The sequence below is a fragment of the Lepus europaeus genome, chromosome 10 (genome assembly GCF_033115175.1).
Source record: "Lepus europaeus isolate LE1 chromosome 10, mLepTim1.pri, whole genome shotgun sequence".
NCBI classification, from domain to species: domain Eukaryota; kingdom Metazoa; phylum Chordata; class Mammalia; order Lagomorpha; family Leporidae; genus Lepus; species Lepus europaeus.
The window spans coordinates 32,637,005-32,647,289 of record NC_084836.1 but is presented as its reverse complement, the minus strand read 5'-3'; the positions used below and the strand labels follow the sequence as shown (position 1 = coordinate 32,647,289).

Below are 10,285 nucleotides of genomic sequence, written 5' to 3'. Positions count from 1 at the left end.
CTTATCTTTAGAAAGGAGAATGAACAATCTGAACCTGAATGACTACGGATGTTGATGATCTTGTGAGAATAAGTTGGGATATTTTTTTCTTTACCTTTGTTTTCTCTGAGTTGTTCAAGATAGGGCATGTGTTGAAATCTCATAGAACGTTAGAGGAGAGCTTTTTAAATTAATAACCTATTTTATAAACTTGAAGTTATATGTGTAACATTTATCTAAGTTATATAAAACAAGCAAAAGGAAAAAAATTCACTAGTCAGCTTATAGTAACAAAACCTATTTGTATGTCATTCTCTATCTTATTACCCATCCTCTACTGTAGATATTATAAAGGTTGCAATGGTAATGGAGAGAAATGGGGAAGAAAAGATAACTCAGCACAACGGTACAATTGTCTAGTAACGTGGTGAATCCAGCTGTGAATTGCTACAAAATTTCCATGATTGCCAGATTTTATTAAACTATACTGGTAGTTCAAGTATCATGAAAAAGAAACTAATAGGATTGCAGGAGAATAAGGAGGCTAAGAGCCGATGTAACATTCAGAGAATACTTCAGGTGACTTTCCATGGATCTAGTCAAAAAAGAGGAAAGTTTGGTGAAAAACTAGTTGAGAAGCTTTAGGTTGGTGGAGATCAACAGACTGAGGCATGATTCAGCAATGAAATGGAAGGTTAAGTTTAGCGGAAAGAGGGACATAAAATAGGAGTGTGACAGTAGTTTGGGTTTGAGGACAGGATGTTGAAGACTTAACATTTAATAGAATAATTCCAAATTCTGAACAAAATCCCAGGTATGGCAGCTAGATATATTCATGATGAAAAATGCACATAATGATCTTTGGTTTTGAAGGCAACAAATTTTGAATTTACAGTGTTGGATGCGTCTCTCATGTATGCTAACATTCAAAGTCGAAGTTGTTTTTGAGAGGACTCAGTTTAGGACCTAAATCCTCAGTGATTGGGAAAGTCTGAGAAACTTCAATTCTATCATGTATAGAAACAGACCATGGCATCACTGGATGTCAAGACTTTGGCGAAGGGTTTAACATGTGTGTGACTTCCTTGGAATTTCAATAGAAGATAGAAGGGCTTTATTCAATTGTGTGAGTGAGTGACGATGGACAAAGAGCAATCTTATTTCAGAAGGTGGAATAAGTTAGTGCAGAGCATTATAGAGATAAAAATTCTGAAGAGAAAAGGTAAATAAGATTCTTTTTTTTTTTTTTTGACAGGCAGAGTTAGTGAGATAGAGAGACAGAGAGAAAGGTCTTCATTCTTTTGGTTCACCCCCCAAATGGCTGCTACTGCCAGTGCGCTGTGCCGATCAGAAGCCAGGAGCCAGGTGCTTCCTCCTGGTGTCCCATGTGGGTGCAGGGCCCAAGGACTTAGGCCATCCGCCACTGCACTCCCAGGCCACAGCAGAGAGCTGGACTGGAAGAGGAGCAACCGAACAGAACTGGCGCCCCAACTGGGACTAGAACCCGGAGTACCGGTGCCACAGGTGGAGGATTAGCCTAGTGAGCGGCGGTGCCGGCCAGTAAATTAGATTCTAATACTTCAGTCACAGGAGGCATGGATGTAATTATTGTGATAATATGGTTGCAAATTTTGCTTTGGGGCTAGAATTGCTTGAGAATCTGCAGTGATGCAGATGTGATCCTGCCACAGAATTTGCCTCTTGTGTACCCCATTTTGGAAGGCTACTATCCAGATAAACTGAAAGCAGGGGAAATCTTAATTGTACAGATGAAAGTAGTTGTAAATGTGTTCTATACCCTAGGCTGTGCTAGACAGCAGATGAAGGTTAAACGAACTCTAAAGGCTTCCATAGCCATGGCTCATGACTAGAGCCTAGGGAGATTACTGATGCCATGAACAGGAGTGTCAAATTGTTAAGTCAGCAACAGGAGTCACTGTGTACTTATATCCCACGTGGGATCTGTCCTTAATGTGTTGTCTAATGTGCAGTGATGCTATAACTAGTACTGAAACAGTATTTTTACACTTTGTGTTTCTGTGTGGGTACAAACTGATGAGATCTTTACTAATTATATACTGAATCAATCTTCTGTATATAAAGATAATTGGAAATGAAAAAAAAAAAAACAAACCCGGTGCTAAATTGGAAATGGCATAGAAAATTAATTAAGTTTTAAAAAAAAGTATTATGTAGGATCTCTGTCTTTAATGTGCTGTACAATGTTATTTAATGCTATAACTAGTACTCCAACAGTATTTTTTTCACTTTATGTTGTTATATAGGGGCAAACTGTTGAAATCTTTACCTAATATATACTAAACTGATCTTCTGTATATATATATATATAAAAAAGAAATGATAACTTTCAGAAATGGGGTATAGTGAAGACATATAGGAAAACCTCTGATATATATATGGCACTGGAGACAGCAGTTGAAATATCTAAAGCCTCTGAAAAAGTCTGTTCATATTCTTTACCCTTTTCTTAACTGGATTGTACATTTTGTTGTTGAGCTTTTGAGATCTTTATATATCCTGGATATTAATTCTCTACCAGATGGGTGGTTTGCAAATATTTTCTCACATTCTATCAGTTGCCTCTTCTCTTTGTTGAGTATTTCCTTTGCAGTACAGAAGCTTCCTATCTTGATGGAATATCACTTGTCTGTTTGTGCTTTTATTGCCTGTGCTTCTGGGGTCTTATCCAAGAAGTCTTTGTTATGCCAATGTCCTGCACAGTTTCCCCAATGTTCTTCTCAGTAATTTGATGAAATCAGGTCATAGATTTAGATTCTTGATCCATTGTGAGTTAACTTTTGTAAAAGATGTAAGGTAGGGGTCTTGTTTCATACTTCTGCACATAGAGATCCAATTTTTCCAACACCATCTGCTGAAGAGGCTTGTCCTTTCTCCAGGGAGTGAATTCAGCTCATTTGTCAAAGATTAGTTGGTTGTAGACACCTGAATTAATGTCTGGGATTTTTATTCTGTTCCATTGGTGTACATGTCTCTTTTTTTTTTGCCAGTACCAGGCTACTTTGATTTTAAAAATGTACCGTAATACACTGTTAGTGAGAATGTAAACTAGTACAACAAGTGTGGAAGAGTGTGGTGATTCCTCAGAAATCTGAAAATAGATTTACTGTATGACCCAGCCATCCATCTTAGGAATTTAAAATCTGCATATGAAAGACTTATTTGTGCCCCCATGTTTATAGCAGCTCAATTCATAATAGCTAAGATATGGAATCAACCCAGATGTCTATGAACCAAAGACCAGATAAAGAAAATGTTATGGCTGGCGCTGTGGCTTAACAGGCTAATCCTCCGCCTTGCGGCGCTGGCACACGGGGTTCTAGTCCCGGTTGGGGCGCCGGATTCTATCCCGGTTGCCCCTCTTCCAGGCCAGCTCTCTGCTATGGCCCGGGAAGGCAGTGGAGGATGGCCCAAGTGCTTGGGCCCTGCACCTGCATGGGAGACCAGGAGAAGCACCTGGCTCCTGGCTTCGGATCAGCGCGGTGTGCCAGTCGCAGCGGCCATTGGAGGGTGAACCAACGGCAAAAAGGAAGACCTTTCTGTCTCTTTCTCTCTCACTATCCCCTCTGCCTGTCAAACAAAAAAAAAAAAAAAGAAAAAAGAAAAAAAAAGTTATATATATATATATATATATATACACCCACACACACATATATATACACACATACATAATGGACTGCTACCCAGCCATAGAAAAATGAAATGCTATCTTTTGTAAAAAATAAATGAATAAATAAATAAATAAAAATAAATTGATGCAGCTTGAGACCATTAAGTTTAGTGAAGTAAACCAATACCAAAAAGACAAATACCATGTATTTTCTCTGATATATAGTAGTTAATATAGAATACAAGAAAAAGACAATTTAAAAGAATGATACTGATATCTTATGATTTGATTATTTTTATAGCCTTTGTCTATATTACTGTGAACATTGGTCTTTCTACTTTTTACTTGTTGAACATTGTTAGTTGTGAACTCAGCTTGTGATTACAGAGTAAATTGAAATTATGTTATTACAAAAATTAAAGGAAGCAAAGAAGGAGGAGTAATTGAGGGATGCAGGGAAGGAAGAATATTATCTTCTAAAAATTTTATCTGTTAATTTTTTTTTTTTTGACAGGCAGAGTGGACAGTGAGAGACAGAGACAGAGAGAAAGGTCTTCCTTTTGCCGTTGGTTCACCCTCCAATGGCCGCCGCGGTAGCGCGCTGCGGCCGGCGCACCGCGCTGATCCGATGGCAGGAGCCAGGTGCTTCTCCTGGTCTCCCATGGGGTGCAGGGCCCAAGCACTTGGGCCATCCTCCACTGCACTCCCTGGCCACAGCAGAGAGCTGGCCTGGAAGAGGGGCAACCGGGACAGGATCGGTGCCCCGACCGGGACTAGAACCCGGTGTGCCGGCGCCGCAAGGCGGAGGATTAGCCTATTGAGCCGCGGCGCCGGCCTATCTGTTAATTGAAAATGAATCTTGATGTGAATGGAATGGGAGAGGGAGCGGGAGATGGGAGGGTTGCGAGTGGGAGGGAAGTTATGGGGGGGGGGGGGGAAGCCATTGTAATCCATAAACTGTACTTTGAAAATTTATATTTACTAAATAAAAGTTAAAAAAAAGAAAAAACTGTATCTGTGAAATACATGAAATCTGTTCTCTTTATTTAATTTTTAAAAAAGAAATGTCTAAAGCCTTCCCTGACTATTGGCCTTCACACATGTTTTTAAGAAGAAGGAGTCTTTTTAAGCATTTTGCAGGCAATCTAAGGCGGATGATCTTTTCAAAAGAATCTCACCATGAATTTTATATTGCTAAATCTAGGACTGCCTTTTAGGTACAGAAAACTTTCTTGAGTTTTTATGTCATTTTTGCAATAAAGCAGGAATAGAGTCAGGCTATACCCTTTTTGCTTCTTGTTCATTTCTCCCTAAGCCAGCCTGCAAAACAGGAAAAGCAACTACCTATCCTTTGTTGCTCTGGAAAAAAAAAAAAAATAGAATCATGGTATTTTCTCCGATGAATATATGGCTCTTTGTATAAAATGATTACAAAACTCTTTTGTTATATCTTTATTGACTGTATCATATGTAGATTCTTCAGATCACCTGAGAGGTACTTTTAGACAACACAGAAAAGAAAAAAGAACATTGATAAATATACCATGGGAATGAAATGCTATAAAATGAGCTCTTCAGTATTGTATGACACAGAACAAAAGATTCAAAATATTATGAAATGTTGAAAAATAATTAAACAAAAACAATTTTCTGAGATTATCTTTAAAAGTACTGTTTCGGTTTGGAGTTTGCCTGTTTATTCTTCATTTTTGGTACACAGTGCTTTCACAGATTCATTTTAATGAAGTCAGTTACTACAAATGGAACATTTCCCTTCTCTGGGATAGTTTAATTGACAAATTATTTCCATGGTGTTATATTTCTGAAACAGACAAAGACCAGAAGAGAAACACATGTTAGTGTCATAGCGACTGAGACTCAGCAGCTGAGCAGGACCTCATTCCTTGGCTCCCAAGGTGGAAGAGAGAGGGTAGGGAGACTGTCGTTGAGCACAATGAATGAGGCAGATGCACTTCATTCATTCATTCATTCATGAGACAGCATATCTGATTGCTCAAAGTAGAAGAGGGCTCTGGATGTCATTGACTTAAAAAGAATCAAAACAAGGTTAACATTGGGGTAACAACAAGAACTGGAGAAAAGTGACGAAGGGTATAGAGTAACAAATAACATTGAGATGAATATACTGACTGAATTTATGGCAAAGAAGAACCATGACAGTTGAGTTCTAACCAGTCTTCAGCTCTTTTCTAAGACATCTTAGAACATCTTGGGACAGACAAGAATCATGGAAACAAATGTGCCAGTAATAGTACTGCCCAGGGGAATATGTTCTCAACATGTGGACACTACAGCTATAATGACTGGAAGAGAGTGACTGCAAAGGACTTTGAGGTTACAAATTAGTGCTGATTTTAAATGTTTTGTTTCATTGAAAAATTATTTAACTGACCAATGTATTAAGTTTTTAATTATTACTATTAACTTATTAAGTATTAATGTATCAAGTTTTTTTGCACTAAAATAAACTCTTCATTTAATTTCATTATTCCACCAGCTTTTTGCTTTATCTTTGTATATTACCATAACAGTTGAGAAGGATAATGTAGGAAAGGACAATTGAGGGATCAGGTTGGATTGCTTAAGATTCACTCACATTGCTGTATATTTCCTAACACAGTATATTTTAAAGTGTTTGGAAAAGTGTATATTAAGTTGTTATGAGAACTTAAAATGTTGCAGATAGTTCAACTACTTGGTAGTAATTCATTGAATGTATATACCACAGTAGATTTTTTAGTTTTTTTTTTTATTTATATAAGGTGAACAAATTTCATGTATTTTATATACACAGATTTAGGAACTAAGTGATACTTCCCAAACTATCCTTCCTCCTACCCACACTCCTACCCTCCCTCCTACTTCTTTTCTTATTCTTTGTTTTTCTTTTTTTGTATTCTGTATAAAATATACATACAATAATACATACAATATTATAAAGAAAATACCCACAGAACTCTCACCCAGGTCTAAAAATTGCCAACACCCCCAAAAACCCCTGCATGTCTCAACTCAATCATATTCTTCTTACTCCACCCCTGTTCTCACTCTTTCAAAATATCGTGTCTTTTGTGGTAATCACTTCCTTGCTTTTACTGTAGTTTCACCCTATGAATATCCTTAAGCAAGATTCTTAGCTTTATCTATTTTTGTTGTTGTTATTGTTGTTGAGCTTAAATATTTTCTTTTATTTATTTCTTTTCTTTTTAAATTTTATTTAAGGAATACAAACATCATGCATTTAATATATACAAATTTGGGAACATAGTGATTCTTCCCCTCTACCTCCATTCCGCTAACACTCCAACTTTCTTCCTCCTCCCTCTCCCTTTCCCATTCTTATTTTCTTTCTTTCTTTCTTTCTTTCTTTCTTTCTTTCTTTCTTTCTTTCTTTCTTTCTTTCTTTCTTTCTCTTTCCTTCCTTCCTTCCTTCCTTCCTTCCTTCCTTCCTTCCTTCCTTCCTTCCTTCCTTCCTTTTTTATTTTTTATTTCATAAATGTGAATTCAAAAAGTGCAACTTTTGTATTGTTGTGGCTTCCCCCCACAACCTCCCTCCCTCCCGTGGCCCTCCCCTCTCCCTCTCCCATCCCGCCCTTTATCACGTTTCATTTTCAATTACCTTCATATACTGAAGATCAACTTAGTATATACTAAGCAAGGATTTCAACAGGCTGCATTCACACAACCACACAAGGTATAGGGTACTGTTCGACTAGTAGTGTTTTTAAGTTTCATAGTAAAACACATTAAGGACAGAGATCCTACGTGGGGAGCATGTACCCAGTGACTCCCGTTGTTGATTTATTACACTCTTATTTATGACGTCAGCAATCACCAGAGACTCTAGCTATGAGCTGTCTAGGCTATGGAAGTCCCTTGAGTTCACCGACTCTGAACTTGTTTAGTCAAGGCCGTGTCACAGTGGAGGTTCCTTCCTCCCTTCAGAGAAAGGCGCCTCTCTCCTTGATGGCCTGTTCCTTCTGCTGGGGTCTTGTTCACCAGGATCTTTCATTTAGATTGTTTTTTGCCACCGTGTCATGGCTTTCCATGCCTGTGAGACTCTCATGGACCTTTTAGCCAGATCCGAATGTCCCAAGGGTTGATTCTGAGGCAGGAGTGCTGTTTTGGGCATTTGCCATTCTATGAGTCTGCTGTGTGTCCTGCTTCCCCCGCAGGATCATTCTCCCCCTTTTAATTCTATCTTTCATTATTTGCTTACACTGGTCTTATTTGTGAAATCTCTTCGACACATACCCTATCTTTTTGATCGGTTGTGTATTTATACTTATCACTTTACCAAGTGTGCTGGCATTGGTACCTACCTCCTTGGTAAGATTGCTTCTTGGCCTTTTGGCTAAGATCAAGTGTAGTATCTGTTCTTTTTTTTTTTTTTTTTTTTTTTTTTTTTTGACAGGCAGAGTGGACAATGAGAGAGAGAGAGAGAGAAAGGTCTTCCTTTGCCGTTGGTTCACCCTCCAGTGGCTGCCGTGGCCGGCGCGCTGTGACCAGCGCACCACGCTGATCCGAAGGCAGGAGCCAGGTGCTTCTTCTGGTCTCCCATGTGGGTGCAGGGCCCAAGCACTTGGGCCATCCTCCACTGCACTCCTGGGCCACAGCAGAGAGCTGGCCTGGAAGAGGGGCAACCGGGACAGAATCTGGCACCCCGACCGGGACTAGAACCCGGTGTGCCAGCGCCGCAAGGCTGAGGATTAGCCTGTTGAGCTGCGGCGCCGGCCAGTATCTTCTTATCAGTTTAATCCCATTCTTATTTTTTACAAAGTTAAGTTTTCAGTTAATTTTATACTCATAAGATTAACCCTACACTGAGTAGAGAGTTCACTGAATAGTCTGAAGAAAAAAGAAAAAAAGAATGGAAACAAATAAGACATTGTTCCTAAACAGTAAAGTCAAGAGCTATTAAAAATCACTGCATCTTGGGGTCAGCACTGTGGCATAGCAGGTAAAGCTGTCTCCTGCAGTGCTGGCATCCCATATGGGCGCCGGGTTCTAGTCCTGGTTGCTCCTCTTCCAGTCCAGCTCTCTGCTGTGGTCCAGGAAAGCAGTGGAGGATGGCCCAAGTGCTTGGGCTCTGCACCCACATGGGAAACTTGGAAAAAGCTCCTGGCTCCTGGCTTTGGATCACCACAGCTCCAATCATTGCAGCCAACAGGGGAGTGAACCAGTGAATGGAAGACCTCTTTCTCTTTCTCTCTGTCTCTGCCTCTGCCTCTCTGTAACTCTGCCTTTCAAATAAATAAATCTTTTTAAAATATCATCACCTGTCAAGGTGCCAGTTTTGTGTTCACCTAGGAGAGTCCTGCAGGGGGCACTTCCCTTTCACAGGGATGGCTCCTCCTCCCCACCTGTTCCCAATGGGTGCAGCTGTCGAGGAGGGGACTGTCCTCATTGCTCTTGAACTGCTGCGGTTGCCCCTGCTGACTGGATGGAGAGTGTCCCAGATGGTTGCTGGATCCGTACACAATAGCTGAAGCAGCTGTTACCTGCTTAGGTCCAAAAAATGGTAGTATACCTCCCACAGCTGGCTCTGGGTTGCTGTTGTGGGAATAGAGAGAGGCATGCTACTTCCTCTCCCCCGCCCTGGGTGAGCAGTCACCCGGCTGAGTGATCCTTGCAGTCCACGAGGTTCTCCCTCCAGCTTTATCAATAGTGGTGTGGGCCCATGCTGTTTGACCTCACCTGATTTGCCAGGGTGGGCACTTTATTTATTTATTTATTTTTTTGATTCCAAGCCCCTGGATCCTTTGCTGTTACCTTGCTCATCGCTGTGTGTCTGCACCTTCTGCACCGGTCTGGGCTGTCTCTACTGCTTTCGCAGGGCCTTCCACTGCAGTTTCCTCTGCAGCTTTCCCCAAAGAGTGCACTTTCTCCACTGCTTTTCTATTAATTTTGCTTAGCCAAATCAGACCACCCTGTTGCTGTTCCACCATCTTGGAACCCCCAAGAGCCTTTCTTATTCTTTTAATTTTCACAATGACATACTTTCACTTTATTTTCTAATCATAAGATTATTCTCATAATACTTCACTAAGTAAAGAATTCAACAAATAATAAGAAAAAAAAAAACCACTGTTTTTCAACAGTAGAGATAATGGCTGTAATCATAACCAATTCTCAAAATGTCACTTTTGCTCATATACATGATATGTTTTTGGACTTTATTAGTTACCACAGATCAGGGAAAACATGGTATTTATCTTTTCGAGACTGGCTTATTTCTCTAAGTATAATGGTTTCCAGTTGCATCAATTTTGTTTCAAAAGTAAGGACTTCATTCTGTTTTACAGCTGAGTAGTATTCCATAGTGTATTTATAGCACATTTTCTTTATCCAGTCATTGGTTGATGGACTTTTGGGTCGATTCCAAATCTTAGCCATTGTGAATTGTACTGCAATAAACATGGGGGTGCAGATAACTTTCATATACTGATTTCATTTTATTTGGGTGAACTTGCAGGAGTCAGATGGCTGGACCATATGGTAGATCTATTTTCAATTTTCTGCAGCGTCTCCATGCTGTCTTGCACATGGCTCTACTAGCTTGCATTCCCACCAACAGTGGATTAGGACACTTTTCCCCCCCACATCTTTGCAAACATTTATTGTTTGTTGATTTCT

At 39.8% G+C, this 10,285-nt stretch overlaps 1 non-coding gene across 1 annotated transcript; it reads left to right on the top strand.

Moving 5' to 3' along the window:
• The first annotated feature begins 7,983 nt into the window (after positions 1-7,983).
• On the top strand, positions 7,984-8,168 carry LOC133769302 (U2 spliceosomal RNA). The gene has a single exon (XR_009867184.1). It is a non-coding gene; the product is annotated as a U2 spliceosomal RNA (small nuclear RNA).
• Positions 8,169-10,285: the final 2,117 nt, after the last annotated feature.